Source organism: Protopterus annectens, chromosome 8.part0 (assembly GCF_019279795.1).
Source record: "Protopterus annectens isolate FY-2018-M chromosome 8.part0, PAN1.0, whole genome shotgun sequence".
Lineage (NCBI taxonomy): Eukaryota > Metazoa > Chordata > Ceratodontiformes > Protopteridae > Protopterus > Protopterus annectens.
Window position 1 is genome coordinate 1406730362 of NC_056741.1, and position 21961 is coordinate 1406752322.

The window sequence follows — 21961 nt, forward strand, 5'->3', positions numbered from 1 at the left end:
TATTTGATGATTGATTATCAATTATTAAATAATGGAGATGTGTGCAAAGGCAGGATTTTTCAGGGAGACCTTGTTTGCATAAGCATATAAATCTTTTCCTAACCCCTAAAGGGTAGCAGCACTGTCGACACCAGGCCTTATTCAACAGAACATTAAGGGCCAATTTCCATCCACATTCCCATTTCTTTCTATTTCCATATATTTCACATATAGACTGCCTTACAACCTACCAAGGAAGAGCTGACTAATAAGTCATATACTCTCCCCGGGGCTACTCACCCTGTGGGAGGACCAGCTAATCAGTCCCAGACCCTCCCCTCCACCTACCTGGGTCTCCCTTATCATCCTACATTCCACCAGGCACATCTCTTTACCTACTCTATAGTCCTGCCCTTACATCTGCATAAATGCTGCTATCCCTTTTAATGACAGCATGATACATTGGTGACCATTCTCTCTTTTATGTCAGGGTGTGCAATATAAACTTCCACGCTTTTATTTATTTAACATTTGTTTACCAGGAAAGTCCGTCTGGGACAAAGCCCATTTTCAGCTGAGACCCGGGGAGAAACTCCCCTGACGCATGTCTTTTGCCATAAGTTTGTGCATTATGGTATTATGTCTGTGTCTATTCCTCTCTGCTACTAATGTGGCTCAACCTCTGAATCACCTCAGACAATAAAAAGTGGGTGTGTAGCTAGTGCTCTCTTAAATATACTGCTGCTTTTCATATTACTACCACCAGTACCCCCAAATGGCATACTGGCATGTGACCTCTGCCATTTCATCCTAAGTGTAGCAAGATCCTGTCCAGTTGCCCCCAGGTCTTGCACCTTTGCCCCAGCCTTAGCTGTGGCTATTTCAAATCCCCAACTCATAGCCATCTAGCTGTCACATACCCTGGCTCACCATGCAAACTCTGTTTTCACTGCAGCCCTCTCTGTAATCTTTTCATGTAAAAATAAAGCAGTATCCATGTTTCCTTTTGTGCTTGAGACCTTGGTTCTACAATATAAAAGTGACAAAAATGTTAGGCTTGTTATAACAGGTTATTTTTCAGATATCTTGTGTAAGCGCTGGACTTCCATCTTCCTACTTTTTTTGATGCTCCCACCTGGTAATCCTTGCCCATTGTGTATGACAGGCTGCCCAATCCTAAATGAGTGTGGAGTCTAACTGAGCATGGGGGTATATCTTTGGATTCTAAGTTGCATCACTACACTGTTTTCTTCAATATGGCCTTCACTCAAAGCTGAGTAGCAGGGCACCCTTCTAATGGAAGAAAACTACTCCTTCCTATGTGCCGTTCAATGACAAAATTGTGAAAGTGGACTTGTGTGTTGGAAACAGAAAATGGGCCCTTCCTTAAGTTTTATAGTATTTGGTAATATTGTAGGCATTGCACTAAATTCTGTTCTATGGCCCCCTGGCAAGCCTTGCACCTTCCTAGTGTTTATAACTATTGTAGTCCCTTTTTGTAAACTACCCAATTTCTTGTACTGAGAGTGCTATTATTAGCTGTCATTCTCATATGTCCAGCAATAGCATGAATGAACGTGTACCTACCCTTGTGCTAGTGCTGTTTCCAGTGCCAGTCTCTTGGATGAGTCCGCTGTGAAAACACCACAGTGTAAAATGTCTCATTACTCTGTGCCCCAACCTTTTTTGTTGATTGTTGCTTGCATGACCTATACATGTGTTAGACTGCCTTGACTGCCTCCTGTTTCTATATCTGGGAAGAACTCTAGCTCTGTAATGGTTAATTACGTTCTACCACTAATTACTCTTGGCCACTTGGTGCTGAGACTGTCTCCTGTGAAGTACATCCCCAAAATTCAATATCCCTCACTGCACTTGTCCACATTTATTTTATTTACATTAATTGATTTGAATTCGTTGCCTGATGTAGAGCACTGATCCTACTGAATCATTTCTAGGCTTAGCTTGGGGAAAATGAAGTTACCTATAGATCATAAACAACACAAAGCAGTCACAATATGACAATATCATCAGGCAGAACATACCTTTTAAACAAACAGTTACACCTACAGTAGTTCTACACCTGTGACAATGCCAAACAGAATGTGCAAGTATAAACAGTTACAACTACTCTCTAATACAAGTAGAATTTATGCTGAGCATATTTTGAATAGATATGTATTCATTTTTATTTCTATTTCTTCAAATATGCTAACCCGCTGCTAAAGTGCTGACCAGTTGAATTCCCAAATAAATCTCTGCTGCACTCCTAGATTGTATTCCATGCCCCTTATGATCCTGCTCTATGATATGGCTTTGAGCACACTGCCCCTTATGTTGTTAGCCTCTACAGGTATGATCTGTTTGCTGGAATCACTCTGTAGGTAAACTCCAACAAGCCCTTTAGTTCCTATAACTGCTTCCATGCGATAATCTCTTAAACAAATCACTCAAACAGGTTTTGTGTAAAGTGTTCACCTTTCTTTAGGCAGATGTCATACGCACGCTCAGTTGCCCATTACTATCCCTAGAAAGAACTTTCTGAGTGATGGCCTTTCCACCTTCTCAGCTGCCTGGCAAGGGGACTTCTGGGTCCCTGCATATTCTCTCACACTTGTAATACTGATGTGACTTTGTCTGATCTACCCAAAGAAATTCATCCAGGTAATGCTCAGTATTGTCCTTACCTGCCTGCTGTGCTGTTACCCTGTTCCAGAATGCACTACATTTCTCAACTATTGCACCTGCTGTTGAACAGCTCATAGTCGTACACTTAGCCATGCATCCCACCTGGATACCAAGCCTTCCTAAGGTATTACTTAGCATGCCAGCACCAACTTAAAAGCTGCATCTTTGGCTCACTTATCCACCTATTAGCATGTCTGTTAACACACAGTGACTCTAATTTACTTTTTATTACTTGCCCTTACTATCTCTTTTTTTGTGTGAGTCTTTCATCCTTGAAAACTTGTTATTTTGGTTCTGTCCTGTGAAACTTCCCTGATTAACTGTGCTTGTGTCATGGATACCCTCTTCCCTGACATGCTTTGAAAAATGGGCTGTGCCCACCTAATCTACCACTTTTAACATTCTAATATATACAGTTCCCCTTGCAAACCTAATCCCTGTGTACCTTGTGACCATGCACAGGAACAATGATTTAACTGAGGGAGGTAAAGTTGTTGCTGTCTACTGTTCTGCCATTTATCCACCCATTAATTTCTTCCTTCCTAGGATGCAGAGGTTCTGAAGAACCATTTCCGCCCTGGATAAGTGTTCTACACAAAACTGTTAGAATGCCCTCACCAAAGAGAAAATAGGTCTGTGTCTGGCAAACAGGCCAAATTCACTTGTAGCTTATGACAAAATTGAAATGTGCCCCCTCCTCTACTTTTGAGTAGTTACTACTGTCATCTACCAAGTTATTGTAACAGTTCCTTAACATTTCATGTGAAGTATTTCTCTTATAAAGTTAGTTGCTAGAATAACAAGGATTTGTGTTAGCAAGAATTTTCTGAAGGATATGAAGTCTGAAACTGAAATGTACTTACGTATTATCGCAACCAGATTTTGCGACCCCTTTTACTTTCTTCACTTTTACTGAAATGGCCTCACTGAAGTGTTATATCGAAGGGTAGACTGGCAGAAGGTCTGTTGGGGATATTGGTAGGGGTTTTAAAAAAACTAGTAAGACATAATTTTGAGGTGTGTGGGTAGCGTCCTTTAAAGACGTCCAGCATTGAATTCAGCAATCGCAGTGGTTGCGTGTGTGTACATGTGTTGGGGCTGAAAGGAATGCAGGAGTTAGCGTACGATCTGTGGAATGGATTACTTTGTACTGCAGTTCCTTTTGGTGAAGGACTACTACTTCTTTGGCTTTACCTTTTTGTTTTTTTGGATCATGTACGACAGTATTATGAAGGTTAGAAACAGGTTTGGTGGACTTGGGTAGCTTCATCATTGAAACGGCTGATAAATAATACAGGTTTGAAAACAGAGATTTCCTACTTCACTGACTACAGCATGTGGAAGGAACACGTTCGCAGTAGAATGGGACTCGCTTAACTGACAGGAGATGCTGGCGGTAAAAGGGGAAACCTGTTTTTGAACCTTATCGTATGAGCTGTTTCAATGATAAAGCTTCCTAAAAGTACAAAAACATTACAGAACACATGTCTCTAACCTTCATAACACTGCAGTGCTACCATTTGACCTAAACAGAAGCAACCAGCATTAGCGCAAAAATCTGGTTGCGATAATACGGAAGTACCCTGAAATGTATGTCATTATTTAGTAACTGTAATCCTCAGTGATTTGCCAGAAAACACAAATTTTTATGAAGGACCATACCTCTCAACTGTCCATATTTTCGACTCATATTTTTGGTCTGTTCCTCATAAAATCTGTGGCTTTTTGGCAAATCATTGAGGACTAAAGTCACTAAACAATGACAATGACAAAAATTCAGGCTTCATATCCTGCAGAAAATGCATGCAAACAAAAAAAAAAAAACCCTGTTTTCTAAGTTTATAAAAGCAATATTTAAAATCTGTCCCTAATTTTGTTCTTTTGTCCACCATTATTTTTGGCTTTGTCCAGATATTTGCACTTAGAGGTTGAGAGATATGTGAGAGACAACCAAAAATGTGAGGTAAAAATCTGTTCAGTTCAATGGTATGGCTCGGAACCATCCCAGCTCACGCAAACAAAGCCTGGCTGCTGGTTGCTAGCTGGTCTATAGAACAAGACATAAAAAGTTAATTTCACCCCCACCTGCTTCTCTGTAATCATAAATACACTTTCAGGGAAATTAGCCCATTTTAAGTCTTCTATCACTCTATGGTGAAGTTGTGTTTTTTTTAATTGTACAGCCTCAAAACATTTCCAAGAAGACACATCTGGAAAAGTTAGTTCAAAGTGGGTCAAACCTGAAATGCTACTCCCACGCCTCTCAACTGTACAGATTTTTACCTCATATTTTTGGCGTGTTTCTCAAAATTGTGGTTTTCTGGCAAATCACTGAGGACTGAAGTCATAAAATAATGCTGGACATTTGAGTTTCAGGATTCATATCCTTCAGAAAATTTCTGCTAATGCAAATTGCAAAACCTGTTAGTCTATCAACCGTCTAAATTTGTTGTTGTGTCTTTCGGCTTTTTCCCGGTTAGGGGTCGCCACAGCGGAACTCCGGTCCGCTAATGATTGTTGGTAGTTGATTGCAATATTTAAAAAGTGTCCCTATTTTTGGGCATTTGCCCCCCCCCCCCCCCCTTATTTATAGCTTTGTCCAGATTTCTTGCTCTAAGAGGTCGAAACTTGAGAAGTATGATTATAACACTGGTTTTAAAAAATAGGTTCCTCCTCTTTTCGTTAACGAATAAAGGAGGGCACCAGTTTTCAAACAAACAAGTGTTTCTAAACAGTTTTTATATTTGGCGAAAGGCTAGCATTGGTGGCTTATTTATCAGGTAGCCAGTTACAAAAATATAACACAGTCACACAGTAAAAGCAACAACTGGGTTACAAGTGTCATAAGCTACACGAATGTACTGCATACCCGCGCAGCCCCTTAATTTAGGTGAAGCAGATTGTAGTCGATTTTGATGAGCATCAGGACCATATTTACGGACAGCGCACATTTACCACACATCAAACAAAATCACAAAAAAACTCCATACGTATCGTTTTAACTTCGCGCCAATTTTAAATAGCTCTTACACGTTAAGAGCAGAAATCCACAAAAGCAACTTTCTCCTAAAACCCCAGTGAAGAGCAGCTCAATCCACAAGATTTGGAAAGAAAATTATGCACAAAGTTTCGGCCTCCTTCTTCGTTGCCTTGACGCCCAAAGAACGCCGCGATTCTCCAGCCCGCGAGGGGGAGGGGCACGTGCACACATTGCCGCTTTCTTGCTGCGTTGTGGTTAGGAACTTAATTCCTCATTTTATGACAAACTTTGCAGCAGATGAAAGTTTTTGAAAACAAACTTGGTCGCTGGGCAGTAACCATTTCCATTTTATCGACAGTTTCACAGAACGGATTAATTGTAATAATCTGTGTCCGGGGGTTGTGCGGGACGCAGCAAGTGGAGGAGAGGTATGAGATCAATCTCTATTGTGTTTTTAATACGAGCTGCGGGTTGTGCAGCATTTCAGGCTTGTTTTCGCTTTAGTTGCGCTGCAGATAGTTGATAATGCAGAGTATTTTTAAATCAAGAAGCAAATGACTAAGATGCAAAAGAAAGGTAAACAAACCATTATTGTTTTATGTTTGACCTTTCTTTTGACACTGTTTAGAAAGGGTATATCTCATTTGGGCACCACGATTTGTGACAGGCGCACCTCTCATGTTGTCAACTGTCCTCACTTTTACAGAAAATCCCCATGTTTCCTTCATAACTGTCCATCACAAAATGTTTTTTTTTCTACTAAGTTGTTGAAGAATCCTCAGTCACAAATGCCAGCCATTAGAGTTTCATTCTGAAAATGCACATTCTAAGGCTAAACAATATGTTCTATTAACTTTTAAAGTAAATTAATAGTAAACATATCCCGAATTGTGGGTTTTTGACTCCCACCTTGTTATTTGGGTTTTGGCTTTGTGTAGAATTCATCGGGCAAAGAGGTGGAGATATTCGGTCACTGGCTGTGACTTGTCCTGTCATTCATCCTTTCTGATTGCATCTTCTTACTAAAAACGACGAAAAAAATATTTAAAAACTCATCACCTAGAAACAACTGATCGTAGTGTGCTATGTATGAATGTTAAAGTAACTTTTTGCATGACTGGTGACAGACCCCTGCCCCATCGACAGTAGTAGAAGCATCATCAATAATACGTCTTTTTTCCACCGGCAATATTTTAAGCTAAACTGTAAGTGTAAGTGCGTTTTCAAAAGAACAAAATGTGTTGCGACACTTTGGTGTAATAGGGTTGCTATGGACGCTTACTGAGTATTGTTAATAACTATTATAACATGCTTGGAAATATTCATTCATGAGGTTGGTAAATATTTCATAGTTGATATCAAATACAGCGGAAGACTACTATTAAACGAGACCCACAGCCCCACTAAATCGAAAAGGTGGGCGCTAAAGTCTCAAAATTCTCTTTGATTTTCCCTTCAAAATGTTAAAATCAAAAGCCGCAACTGTTTTGGCTGTTTGGTGTTGTTGGCTAGCCAGACAACTGGAGTGTGAGCATTGGCACTAGGGCTTTTGGTCACTGTTTTCTCGACCCCCCTTGTGCGCACATTGTAGGCACAGTCCTACTTCATATTATCTAGTTTAAAAAAGAAAAGATTTTGGATTAGGGGTTGGAGATACTGTTTTTCCATTGCCTGATGGCATACTTAAAACGTCCCGCTTTGTGAATAATATTCCATATTTTGAGCCCCATGTTCTATACTGAAAGGGTCTGTCTCATTCATTGTTAAGCGTTTTTTAATGTTTTCCTTAGCAAATAATAGTAAGTCGCATTAATTCATAAAAATAACTTCATATAACTATTAAAGCAGCATATTATAGACATACGCTGGGCTTCTTTACTGAAGTTGTTAGTAAATGCTTCACATTTTGCCCGTTTGTTCCTCATTATGAGAGCTAAAGTTCCACATTTTGGAGATTGAAGGTTGAAAGCTGTTTGATGGCGCAGAGTTTACAGTAAGCTTTACAAAAAGGCACTGATTTACACTTCTCAATAAAAGTCAGTAAATTAAAAAAACAAACAAAACAAAAACGAAACACCATTTTCATAAGATGAAATCCGTAAATTATAGGTGTGATTTTTAAGTGCAAGCTGCGGTCTTTACTGTGATTTATTTTCTGTATAATTTTATAGTGCAACTATATTTATGCAGAATTAAAGCAGATGCTGTGTGCAGGATGCTCACAATAAGATGATTGTATTGTAATTTGTAAGTAGTAAGTATGAGAACAAACATGTTATGTGTGAATAATGTGTCCTAAAGTAAGTTGCTGTCTTTATTGTGATTTCTTTATAATGTTATAGTGCAACTGTAGTTATGTAGAATTAAAGCAGATGCTGTGCGCAGAATAATCCGACTGACAAGATATCTATAACTCTGTCATCACACTGCCCATGCCTTACCTCATTTTCTCCCTCTCCTCAGTGTTAGTACACACAAAAAAAAATACACACACCCACACATAAAGGAAATCTCATTTGTTCATTATTATTTAATATGTATGTACACAGTACTCATTTTATTTTTCTCACAGTGATCTTTACTGAAATGCTTGTGTTTTTCTTTTTGAACCTGTATCTACTAGAAACAGTACTGCGGTGGTAGTGCTGCGGTAGCGTTGTTGCCTCACAGTAAGACGTTGTCCTGTTCAGTTCTTAGCTAGAGCGTCTTCTGTGTGGAGATATGCGTGAATGGGCATACCTTCGTTGAAGGTTGTGCATCAGGGCTGGCAACTCGGTACGTAAAAATCTACTGCCAATCATTAGCGGACCGGAGTTCCGCTATGGTGACCCCTAACTGGGAAAAGCTGAAAGATACAACAATCTACTAGAAAACTGTATAGAATACTTCTTTATATAGACTAAATAGATTATGTGTATTCTGCATCTTACTATATGTATACTATTGTACTGTCTAATTATTCTATTTTGCTTATACTTCTGTGGAGCTTTTCTCCCTGGGCTTCTGATGAAAATGGGCTTCTGGCCCAGTCGGACTTTCCCGGTAAACAAATAAAAATAAATAAATCTAAAGAGCTGAATTCCATGAAAGTCACATCTTTTCCCAGTACTGAGCCAACAGTTGGGAATGTTTCACATTTTCCTGAAGATGGAATATTAGGGAAATGGTTTGTGCTACAGTAGTTAAATTTTAATGCAAATAAACGTGTCTAGGATGAAATAGCCTCAAATACCTAAGCCATTCGGTTATATCAGGTAACTTACCAAGCAGAAAACTTCAAGAAGGGCCGGGGATATGGGAATACAAAGGGAAAAAGTGAATACATTTCCTTGTAGGATAACATAATAGAGAAGAAGCATACTAATAAATAGTAAAAGCAAGAGATAATCCTACAGATTTACAATTACATCAGTAATTTTATACAGTTATATATACAGAGCAGAATGACACTAGATCAGTTTTAAATGTCAGTTATAGTCGTATATATAATTGCATTGCAGTGTTGGAGCAACAGCAGGGGTAGTAAGAATGAGTTCTTGTGTAACAGCCAGACAGACTGTGTAGTGAGAAGAATCACGATCTAGAGGAATTAAAGTGGATTTGGGAAAGAGCAAGGGGGGGACAGAATGCAAAACATTAGGGAAAGAAGAGCCAGCAAGACAGCAGAGCTAGAGAGGAGGGGAAAGGAGAAGTAAAATAAAGTAGGCAGGAAGCATTTTAAGAGTGGAGTAATAATTGAGAGTAGAAAAGGGGAAATGAGAAATAGAAAGGAGGGATTTCCGTAAGATAAATTCAGTAGATTTGTGAGATATAAGAATGACAACAGAAGTGGGAGAAAAAGCTGTATAGAATGGTAAAGACAGTGCAGGCTTAGTCTGGTGTGGAACCAGAATAGGGCCACATGCCCCATATGTTTTGTTTGAGTTAAGTTTGAGAAGTTTATAAATGTTATTTTGTCTCAGTAGCAAGGGCAAGGAACTACACAGTTTAGATACACAGGAGGATATGTAGAGTCAACAGCTGAATTATTAGATGGGATATGTGGAGAACTAGCTTGTTAATAGAGCAGTGGTGACTATTTGAGGAGTAACATTTAAGACTGCTGCTTAGAACTGGACATTGGCCTGGTTTGTAAATGAGTTTGTGTGTGAGGAGTAGTAGTCGGGTAGTTGTTTCTCTGAAAGTTTTTTTTTCAGGACAAGGCAATAGTGTGCTTTGTAAGGTATGTTGGCGAACGTTTTGCAACTTTATTTTAACACTGCTCAGGGAGGTGTGCAGGTTCATCAGTACGGGAGCACTGCAGAGGAGTGTAGGAAGCAGGAAGGCTGAAGCAATATGTCTTCTTGTAGAGTTTGTTAAACAAGGAGATGTTCTATGCGGTGAGCCTAGCTTCTCATGAGTTCTATCAGCTTTGTTTATATGGTAGTTCCTGTCTTTGTTTTGCATCAGTGGTAACTCGTAGCAGCTCAGTATTAGATATTAGTTCTATTTTTGTACTGTTTCAGGATGTTAGTGAGAAGATTGTTTACTGGTTATACTTATATTTGGGGGTAAAGAGGATTATTTTAGATTTTTGGGATTCAGAAATATTTGGGAGTTGCAGAGCCAGGTTTCAAAGATGAGAAACTCCTGGGTTATCTTTTGAAGCTCTTCAAGACTTTTAGCTGTGCAGGTGAGTTTCAAGACATCTGCATATTGCACAATGGTAACATGTTTACTGTCTGTGTAGGACAGTAATGACTACACATTTTAGTGTGTTTCAGACTTCATTGGCTTCCTCAGGAATGGTCAATGTCCTAGGTGTAGAAATCTGAACTTCAAAGTTCTGGTAATGAGGGTAACTCAGTGGGTGAGGAGGTCCTCAACACTCATCAGATTTAAATGGTTCTTTAAACCCCATTTGTTTTATCAATGTTTGTCCTATGTATTTATAGTTATCATAACAACTGTTGAATATTTTATTTGTATTAGCAGTTAGTCTAAAACACTTACATGAATTTGAATCTCACAAATTTGGAGGACATGGAGCTTTTTCCACAGTGGTATAACAATGTTGTCTTCTGAAATAATTCCACATGAATTTGCATGTCCTGTTTATTACTGTTTTAAGTTTTTGGACAGTGTTCCCAGTGTTCTAACTCTGACCTCTGCGGATGTTGACTTTGTAATATGTGGGCCTGGTTCTAATACTGTCATATCATCAGGGATGGTTCACTTGTTTTCTCAGCATCATACTGTTTAACAAGACACAGGTTGCAAACAGCTTGCAAGCTGTTGTAGGGAGGTACTGCAATGCCCCCAGATGTAGCCTGTTATTGACAATAAGTGCATCATGCCTTTAGCAGGCCAAATATCTGTTCAGGTTTCATGTCTCCACATGTGTAATGGAGCTCATTGACACTCTCCAGATTTTGTATGGGTGTCATAAACAAGGGCTCCAGGGATTACTCAACATAATCTGCAACTAATGACAGATGTATATTTGGAAGGGGTGGGGTGGGGGTCCTACATATGTACACACAATGTGTAGCTGTACTGATTTACTTTGGCCACAGTGCCTGCAGTTACCAACTTGATAGCACTGTTGGAAAATTACCTTATTGGAATTGCCAATATAGGTGGTGTGTGCATCATATATAAGACTCATGGGAACTGCCAGAGTGTTCCTTAGACACACAGGTAATGTTCACCCATGCACTGCACACACTATCTGTCAGGATGGCAGCTCCCAGGAACTGACCAACAGCTGTTTCCAGGGGCTCTCCTCCTCTGTCAGACCTACAGAATCTGAGTCAGCTTCTAACAGGACTACCTCAGACCCAGGTTTGGGGCCAGTAAGGAGATTAAGGCATCCTGGGGCAGTTTCATACTGTTAACAGGGAGTGCTTTTACCTAATCCTCTCACCAGCATGCTCTTGTACCATCTCAGGGGTTAGTGTACAGTAGTCAGTGTGACATATCATCCATGCTTACCCATGTGACTCAGCCAGGGACAATATCCCCCAAAATGACCCCTGCTTCAGCTGCCATGGTGCATGTGCACACCGTATACACCCCCCCAGGTGGGCATGCTCATCTTCCTTGCCTGCCTGCTGTGCCAGGCACCTGAGACACTAACTGAATTCAGGTCACCTAGGCTGTAATCAGGACTTTATCCCTCTACTCCACTGGTGCAGGCTGTAGGCGGGGGGGTCTTTACTGCTGCATACTTGCACTCTGTGGCACTGAGTACTTCAGGAAGGCATGCTGTGTCATAGAAGTCACGGGTACTCATGAAGTGGAGGCTGTTTACTTTGTTGTCCTAAGAAGGTATGTTGATCCACTTGCAGAGGCATAACTTCAAATAACTTAATTATTCTTGAGGCTGATACTTGCGATATAGCTACTCGACATCTATAAAAGGTTGTAACAACTAAGATAGAGAATATTACACATACCTTTGTCTGCACAGGAATAGGAAAGCAATGCATTCCTGCAGATTCTAATGGTACCTCTGGGTCAGACTGCTTACAATGAATGTCCTGCTCAATATAGAACTGATCAACTATTTTCTCACTGGTTACGTTGTGGTAGAGTATCTGTTACATATACTTTTGTTTCACTGTCACCATCTACTACGTTGTGCTACCAGATGGGGGCTGGTGGTGCTAAGTATGAGAGAATGCAGCTGTGCATTTTCTCCGAGCATTATTGCTATCTACAACTCACTATTTCCTGCATGCTCTGCCTTTTGTGGAGTATTGCAGGCTGGTTTCCAAGACCCTGAAGGTATGATCGAATCACAACAGTATTCTGCTATATGATTATGTGCTCATTTGCATACATAGTATAATGTATAATGACTATCACCCCTTGCTGTACCATGAATCACCCCCATCTTGTGCATGACCATGAACCCTGCAAACACCCATTGTGTAGCACGCAGCTTGAATGTGAAATTCCAGCTTCTCCCCCCCCCACACACACACACACATATATATATATATATATATATGTCTGTGTGCGAGCGTGCACACGTGTGTGCGTGCGTGTGTGTGTGTGTGTGTGTGTGTGTGTGTTCCTCTTACAGATGACTTACTTCTGCAGAGGTTGTGCATATTGACTGATATTGGTGGATTGTAATGACATATGTTTGAGTGGTCTTTTATGGTTGAAATGTTCTGAAATGGATAGTTTTGTCATTATATACACTCATATATATGGGTCTACTTCACTACCAGAAGTACCACATAACCAAAGACCAGATGACTGAGATGAGAATGTCGAAATGTCAAATAAAAGAATGGCCACAAAGCCAAAACGTTTCCCAGGGTAAGTAACCACTGGGCCAAAAAGGGAAGATTTACCCTTTTCACCACTGTTGTACGATCCTGGAGTTGGTATATTTAGTTAGGATGTAGGTTGTAGACGGTGCAGTGTGTTGTCTGTGAAGTTTTGGCGTAGTGGTTATAAAAATATGTATATATATATATATATATATATATATATATATGGTTCTACCTCACATAAACGAAACACCACAACACCGACAACGCAATCACCGACACCACATAACCGACAGTACAAAAACACGAAATCCCACATGCCCGACAACGAATAACCAAACACGAAACCTCATACACTTCACACACCACAATCAACAACCTAAACACATTCCCGTCCAAAACCACATACACAACACAAGCACACCAAAATCCTACAAACCCACACTAAACCACACATACACAACTACCTACAACCCTGACCCAAACCCCAACTCTAAGGTCCACACACTAGCACTTACCTGACCCGGCTCCTAACCCTAACTCACTTCTACCGCACACTTACCCCCTAACCCTAACTCACTTATCCCGCCCTAACCCAAACACAATCACTACCGCACACCCTACCTGACCCCGCTCTCCCTAACCCTAACTCACTTAACCCACCCCCATCCCCACTTACCTTACTCGCACCCTAACGCCCGTCACTACCGCATACTTACACCGCCTTTTCCCATGTCGGCATCCTCGGCGTCGGTGCTTTCATCCGTCCGGGCGGTCTTCTGCTTGTCGATCTTCTTGGTCCCGTGGTCTTCTGCTGTCGATCTTCTGGGGCTCGCGATTTCCCTGTCGATGTTCCGTGTCGGTGAAGTGAGATAGAACCATATATATATATGTATGTGTATATATATATATATATATATATATATATATATATGCGTGTGTGTGTGTGTGTGTATATATATATATATATATATATATATATATATGTATATATATGTATATATATATATATATATATATATATATATATATATGTATTATATATATGTATATATATATATATATATATATATATATATATATATATATATATACATATATATATATATATATATGCATATGTATATATACATATATATTTATATGTTTATGTGTATATGTATTTATATGTTTATGTGTGTATATATATATATATATATATATATATATATATATATATATATATATATATATATATATATGCTTTCTTGGTCAGCCTAATGCCCACGTCCAGGCGGCATCATCCTGCATCCTAACGCCTCCTCTGAGGGGACTGGTACATTCTCTTGCTGTCTCCACTCTTCCTCCCCGAAGAACAGGCTTGTCCTATGTGTGTGTGTATATATATATATCTATATATATATATATATATATATATATATATATATATACTATGTTCATATATATATATATATATATATATATATATATATATATATATATGTATACACGTATCATATACATATATATATGGGTCTACTTCTAAATTCCGAACTTTCAAAACATCGACTTTCTTACGGTCATGACCATAAGACTGAAGTTTTGAAACTTTGAACCCTTTAAATGGAGATTGCTGTACAGCGTGGTACTGTTTAGTTACTGTTTTCCATGTTGCAGTGCAGTCCTGGAGTTGGTATATTTAATTACCTGGAGGGGTGGGGGGTGCAGGCGGGCTTGCTCCCCTGCAAAAACATAAAAAAATAAGAAAGTCAAGGTATTGAAAAGTTCCAATTTAGAAGTAGACCCACATGTATATGTATTTGTGTGTATTTATGTATATGTATTTGTGTGTATGGATGTGTGTGTGTGTAGGAGGGCTGGAATGGTTTAGAACTTTTTGTCAAGAAGTGCAGTACCGTACTGTTGAAGTCATAAAAATGTCAAGTTGTGATTGTGAGAAAGGTAGGAAAGACTATGAAAAACATTTGTACTCACTGGGGAGTCTGAAGCTTAATGTTCATTTCAGTGCACTGAAGAAAAAATAAGCTGGCCTTTCCTCACAGGTACCCATTAAAACAATCACTAAACAAGTAAGAACATTAATGAAGTCCTTTATTTGTAAGTTACTTCTGCAGTACTTTTTCTGTTTTGTTGCCTGAGTTATCCACTGGGTGAGGCCTTCTTCACCTCTTTACTGGAGGCCCTGAGGGGAAACACTCCTTGTAGAGCCAGATGCAGACAATTGCCAGTTAAAATTTAAGTACAATACAGCATTGATGAATAGAAGGCCAAACATATTTAAGTACAAATAGAAGGGATGATTGTAGACTAGATGAGAAAACAATACATATATGTGAATATAAATATTTATACTATTGTGAAAAGTTGGAACAGCAATATGAGAAGGATATACAGGCAAGTTCAGTTTTAAAGCACAAACCAAGCTTTAATTACAATGCTTAGATACAAGTTAATTATGACAATAATATTTACATAGTAGGATCAGAACTAGGTAACCAGAGAAAATGGACCCAAGGTTACTTGGAAAGGGTAAAGGAAAGGTAGAAGGAAAGGCAAGAGGCGAGGGAACAATGGAAAAGTAGAGGACTGCGAAGGAAAGGTGGGAAGACAGCCTTCTGACTTACTTTTATGAGGAAATGAGAGTCACTTTAATTGCATTTAACATAAATTTTATATGACATCATGTGCGTGCATAGTAACTATGTACATTGTCGCCATTCAGATGGTTAAGAAACATTTTATCAAACTTAGACTTTTCAATCTCATTTCACTCCCGGGCTACTGATATCCTGTAGCGGAGAAAGCAGGATTTGTCCCAAAAAGGAACCATTTTAGTACTTATTGTTTTGTTTCACTGGCATGAGTTACAATTTTTTTCACTGTTAATTAATTATGCTGAATATAACATAGTCTCACATGCACACACTATGCAGAATATAACATACATATTCCATCTCTCTCACACACACACACACACACACACACACACACACACACACACACACACACACACACACACACACACACACACGCAGAGTCTATATTATGTGATTGAAGAATCTCTTCTTCGAACACATAATAATCGACACATATACAGCGAACGGCCACATCCTCAAATTTTTTCCTCAGGCAAAACTTCAGTTGGCCGTTATCGGGAATCTTCGATGTAGAGCAATCTTGGAGTTGGTATATTTAGTTAGGGTGGGTGTGGGGGGCACAGCCCCCCACTTGATTAGTGTTTTAAAGTTTGTTTTTTATTTTACGGCCACATGAATTTTTTCTGGAGGCAAAAAATCGAGGGTGTGACTGTTCGTGGTTTACAGCGTTTGCTGTATATGTATCGATTAATATGTGTTCGATTAAGAGATTCTTCAATCACATAATATAGACCACACACACACACACACACACACACACACACACACACACACACACACACACACACACACACACACACACACACACACACAGATGAATAGGCACATAACCTAGTTTCTGACCATGGCTGCTCTGTTGTACCATTCTTGGTTTGGTGTTCCTCTTCCTAGTTCTGTCTGACCTCACATGTGATGGCCTATATTTTAAGATGGGACAAGTTGTCCAGTTCTACACAGCTTGTTTCTGAGCCCAGCCATTTAACACTGTTTTAGTGTCCAAGGTTAACTATATCAGTGTTTTCGTAAGGGAGGGGTGCTGTCATTGTCTTGCAGTTTTAACAGCAGATGTCTGCATGCAGGATGCTGTTGGGTTGCTTGTGAATCAGCAGTACAATCATGTTCCAAGACTTTAATAACCAGCCAAGCTAAATAAAATAGAAAGAGGAGAGTGCTACACTGTCAATATGTGTTTGGCTGTACTGCTGGAAGGTGACAACATTAAATCGTTATATTGCTCCTTCACAGAATTGTGATAAAAATGAATGAGTATTGTGTGTGTTAAAAGCCTTGACTCAGCAACCATTTTTATAGCCTGGTATGGTTCAGTGCAGATAAGGATATCAAATGTGATGATAAAACACAACTGTTTCAAAATGTGCTGTGGTTTTCCTCCTTTTGAAACAGAATCATCACATTTGCAGTATACTTTCATTACAAAATTATTAACCGTGTGTTGGGCAAAACACTGTTTAAATGATTCAGTTTTACTTACCTGGTTAACTGTTTTTGCAAACCTGTTATAAGGTACAACTCCATAGAGCGGTTAGAGAAGGCCAGTACTGTAGTGACAGATGTAGACAGTTTATATCAGCCTTCAGTGCAATGGCAGTATTTACAGTGGTTATAGAAGTGAGATTTGCAGCAAATAAAAAAAACGCTAACGTGAAGCCAAAGGTATGTATAGGTTCATATACAGAATGTATAAGCAGACCTAAAATTTTGTGGGCTGTAGATGGTACAGTACCGTACTGCTCAAATGCACAGTATGGCTAAAACCAGTGTACTTGTGCAAAGATGGTGTCTGTGCTTTAGTAAATTGCCTTTTGTTGCATTTTTTGTGTGTGATGGCAGTGCAGCACAACACATGATTATATTTAATCATGTGGCATGCAGGCTAGAGGGGCAAATCTCACTTCTAAAACATTTGGGGTGGTAGGAGTTTTGTAACCAAAGCATTCGGGATGTCATGATTCAGTTTTTTTGGTAGTTCAGCCAACACCGTTTGCAAATGTTGGATTAGATTGTTTTGTGTGAGCATGTCAATTGATGTAATGAAATAATGAAATGTAATGTTTGGTATTATGCTTTTTTGTGCCATTGTGTGAAAGTATGTGTGTGTGTTTGTGTCTCTGTTCCATCCATGACTGTGTTTTGTATGTTCTCGAGTAGGGAACCCCTCACTATAGGTGGTCTTTACCTTTCTCTAATGTTATGCATTCATGGAATTTGGTATTTAAGTAAGGAGGTATAAGTATGCAGGGGGGTTGTCTTCATGCAAAAAAAACACTATTTTAACAATTTATTTTTAGCGGTTTCAATTGTACAACATTTTTACATTTAAAATGAACTGTTTGATGCAAACAATAGGAATCTAACATGAAGGAGATTACTTTAGCCAGAACCTGGACTATGCAAGTGACACAGCAGTAATTTGCCTGTACAGTTAACAGCAACATTACATTGTTAAGGAAGTACTTAACTGAAGGCTATCCCATCAGATAAACAGGTCAGTACAGCCTGGAACGTAGGCACAAAGTGAAAATTTGAAACTTGACTAGCAGTGGCAGGAAGTAAGAGAATAAACATAGTGCAAATCTTATAGGATGGCTGTACAGTGAGAGCCATGTGCCATGTGGTGCAGTAGTTTAACTTGCCCAGACAATGAATAATATATTCAGTTAGGAATAAAACCGAAGGCCTGATAGGCTGTATTGGATGTTTTGTTTTTTGTTGGACAGAAGAAATGTTTTTCTTTCCAAACATAATGTCAGCAGAAATGGAAGGAGTTGAAAAGAGCTACAGTGGTACAGACTATGCATTTCTTAAACTTGCAACCCTTTATAGAATAAGAAGTTATTTTTATCCACAGACAAACTAGGAGATTATGGATGCCACTAATTACAAGCTGGTAGACAAGGAAATGCAGTAACAGACCCCCCCACCTCCTGCTACAATCAGACTGAATCTAGGTGTATGATAGTTTATCTTTGTGTACCAGGTGGAGGTCAGCACTTTGTCCTACGAATACAGTGGATTGCTATGGTGATTTAGCTATAGCTGCATCGGATCTGCTCAGGAAGGCTGAAGGGCAGTTGTGCGGAATGTGCGCTTTGGAGACGTCCACTTTCTTCATTTATGGGAGACCTGGAATGAGAGTAACAGTGGAATCACTGGCCTTTAAGATAATGGATGAATAATAAGACAGCTACTGCCAAACTCAGCAGCAAGTACAACTGCAGATTTAGTCATGTAAACATTTCCTTTATTTAACTTTTGTTGGCTGGGATGGCATGCTAAGTGCTAGATTTATGCATGCATCAGTGTGCTTGGAACAAAAGTGCAGCGCATGTACTGTATTGTACTTCAGGTGATATGAAAACTACTTAACATTGAGATCAGTGAGCCATTAAAATAATCTAAATAATATTAGCATAGAGTAAATACAGAGCTTAGAGAGAGAGTTTAGGAGCACATTTGTGTAGTATAAGTTACTTAAGCTAAGTTGGGAAGTCGTCAATTTAAGATGCAGAGAAAATTGTGTAAAGTTGGAAATCACCAATAGCTTTAAGAATCTTGGCAAGGGAGACAGTAGACAGTTGTCCAAATTACACTGAATTCAGTCTTGGGGCTTAGATTTATCTAGGTATAGGAAGAACTGATGAAGGTGGTCAAGTAAGAGGAAGGGGTGGACATATTGGGGTGTGTGTAGGCACCTGTGATCTGTTAGAGGAGACAGTTGAGGTAGTTGCAAACAGGACCAGAGAGTTGGCATATATATATATATATATATATATATATATATATATATATATATATATATATATATATATATATATATATATATATATATACACATGTGTGTGTGTGTGTGAGAGAGACAGAAGGAGAGGTGTGAGATAATATTCTCATAAGTGTTAACCTATGCTGGCAGCCAGCCCGACCACTGAGGAGGGAGATGATTAAGTTGTATAATGATGGGATGAGACCTGGCAGAGAGACCATTTGTATGCAAGGGATGGGCTTCATCGTGTAGGTTCATAGGTGTTTACTAGGCTAACGATCACAAGGGACTTTCTAAGCCTAGTCATGCATCCCAAATCTCTGACAAGTTCTGATACCCTTGATAAGTGTAAGCATGGGCCTGGGAGATGAACCATTTACAGGTTACATGTGTCTATTTGAGACATAGGTACCAAACCAGGGATGAATTTCCGGTTTCCCATCCAGTTGTCCAAGTTGCACATTAATTGGGTTAGGGTGGAACTCTGCTTCACACAGATAGGGAGCCTGTTCCATAGACTTGGTAGTCTCTGGGATACAAAACCATCTCTCCAGCAGGTCCTGTTTATATCACAGGCAAGGTTTAAGTCTTTAGAACGGGTAATTCTGGTGCTGTTTGTTTTGTGAATATGAAGGAGGTTCATCACAGTGGAGTCTAACAATGCTCTGTATGCCAAACATAGATCTCCCCTCAAAAGTCTGTAGGAGACAGAATACAGGGATAGAGCCTTGAGGTGGTCTACATAGGACATATTACTTACACCCTGTATTCTTTTAGTGAGGAGCCTCTATGGACATTCCATTTGTTGGATATGCCTGGTTAGGTACATACCGAAGGGGGTATTGCACAGTGGAACAATGACTTCCTTGGACTTAGATGCCATACCTTTGTTTATAAGTTGCACAACATAGAATGATTACCTCACCACTGTAGACACATGATGATCAAAGGCTAGATTACTATCTGTGTGTGTCCCTAAGTCCCTGACTACTGGGTCAACTCCAAGGGGTGTGTTGTCAATATGAGAGTTACCAGGGTGGATGACTTCCCAAAGGATATTACTATGCGTTTCTTGGCATTTAGTTTTAGTCCATGGCTCTGACACCAGTTGTTTGTGTGTGTCAGACCCTCCTGGAGAACATTTGTGGAGCTGTTAGATCATGAGAAAGGACAGTGGTGCTTTGAGATGGTTGGAAGGGATAGCTTAGTGATTTCGTCTTTAAACTTAGATGAAGACTACATCACAGGTGCAGAACAGTGAGTAGGTAATGAGGTAGAAGTCAAAAGGGACACAGAAAATACAAGAGCGTTAAACAAAAAGGACTCGGAGCATGGCAGTGATACAGCATGGGAGAATGGGTTTTAGTATTGTCACAGAACCATGGTCCACTGACAGCAGAGGAGGAGACAGGAATGTGCCTGGTTGTACTTTATTTAGGAATGACAATGAACAAAGAACGGAGCTTGAGTAGTGCTCGTCATAAAGAAGGCTGTCCAGCACGAGGTCAGAGAGGTGGTGGTACCCCACCCCATGAAGTTGGTATGGGAACAGGAAAGTTCAGAAAAAAGGATACGTATCCAAACAGTAAGGAGGCAGGGAATGTAGAAAATGTTGAGAAATCAGGACAGTGCATCAGCCCCAGCAACATCATGAATTGAGAATGAGACTGGAGGAGATGGAGCTGGGCTTGATCAGACCTGAATAGTCTCTGTCCCTGGGTAGAGACGAAGCTGTATTTGATCAGACCTGAATAGTCTCTGTCCCTGGGTAGAGATGGAGCTGTATTTGATCAGACCTGAATAGTCTCTGTCCCTGGGTAGAGACAAAGCTGTATTTGATCAGACCTGAATAGTCTCTGTCCCTGGGTAGAGACTGATCTGTATTTGATTAGACCTGAATAGTCTCTGTCCCTGGATAGAGACGGATCTGAAATTGATTGAGCTGTTAGGGCATGAGGGGTTCACCCAACTAGTGTAGAAGTCTGACAGATGGACAGAATTTTGAATGTGGCCCTAACCAAGGCAGAGGGGTAAGGGATTTTTGGGCGACCCTACTGTGATGGTGGCAGTGGCGGGATTCAAGCTTCTTGATTACTGGCTCAGAAGGGGGAACATCACACCTACTCTCTGCTCACAGTGACAGTGCAACTGTGTGGTTTAGAGTAGGGGACGAGAGCAATAATACAAGGACAGAGATGATGGTGTGGGATTTTAAGACAGTGGATTATTATGAGCTGAAGAGGGGCCAGAATTGAGTTAATGGGCTAGGGACAGACTAAAAATGTGAATAAGCTGTCAAAAGTGGGACAAGGATGTAATACTTAAGACTCATCATGGAGAAAGGTTTGAAGAGTAGGCAAAAAAGGCCAGTATGGCTACACAGGAAGATAAGGATACTGATTAGGACAAAAGACAGGGCATATGGGAAGTGTTGTTGTCCAACTCTTGTTTCCAGTCTAGTGGTGTCAAACAGAATGGGAGTCTAAAAAGGTCCCCTTTGAAAAGTTGATGCTTAACTCATCCACTGCACACAGAAAGAGTTAAATTTGTCAAACATGCCAACTGTGGTGGATCAGAGGAATAAAGCCCTGACCGTGGCGTCAGTGACCTG

General features: G+C 39.8%; 1 protein-coding gene across 1 annotated transcript in view; it reads left to right on the forward strand.

Moving 5' to 3' along the window:
• The first annotated feature begins 5880 nt into the window (after window positions 1-5880).
• Window positions 5881-21961, forward strand: part of DIXDC1 (DIX domain containing 1) — a 1310681-nt gene continuing 1294600 nt past the window's right edge. The window contains exon 1 of the mRNA XM_044081011.1: window positions 5881-6075. The gene's annotated coding sequence lies outside the window, so the exon portion shown is untranslated. The remainder of the gene's footprint in view (window positions 6076-21961) is intronic.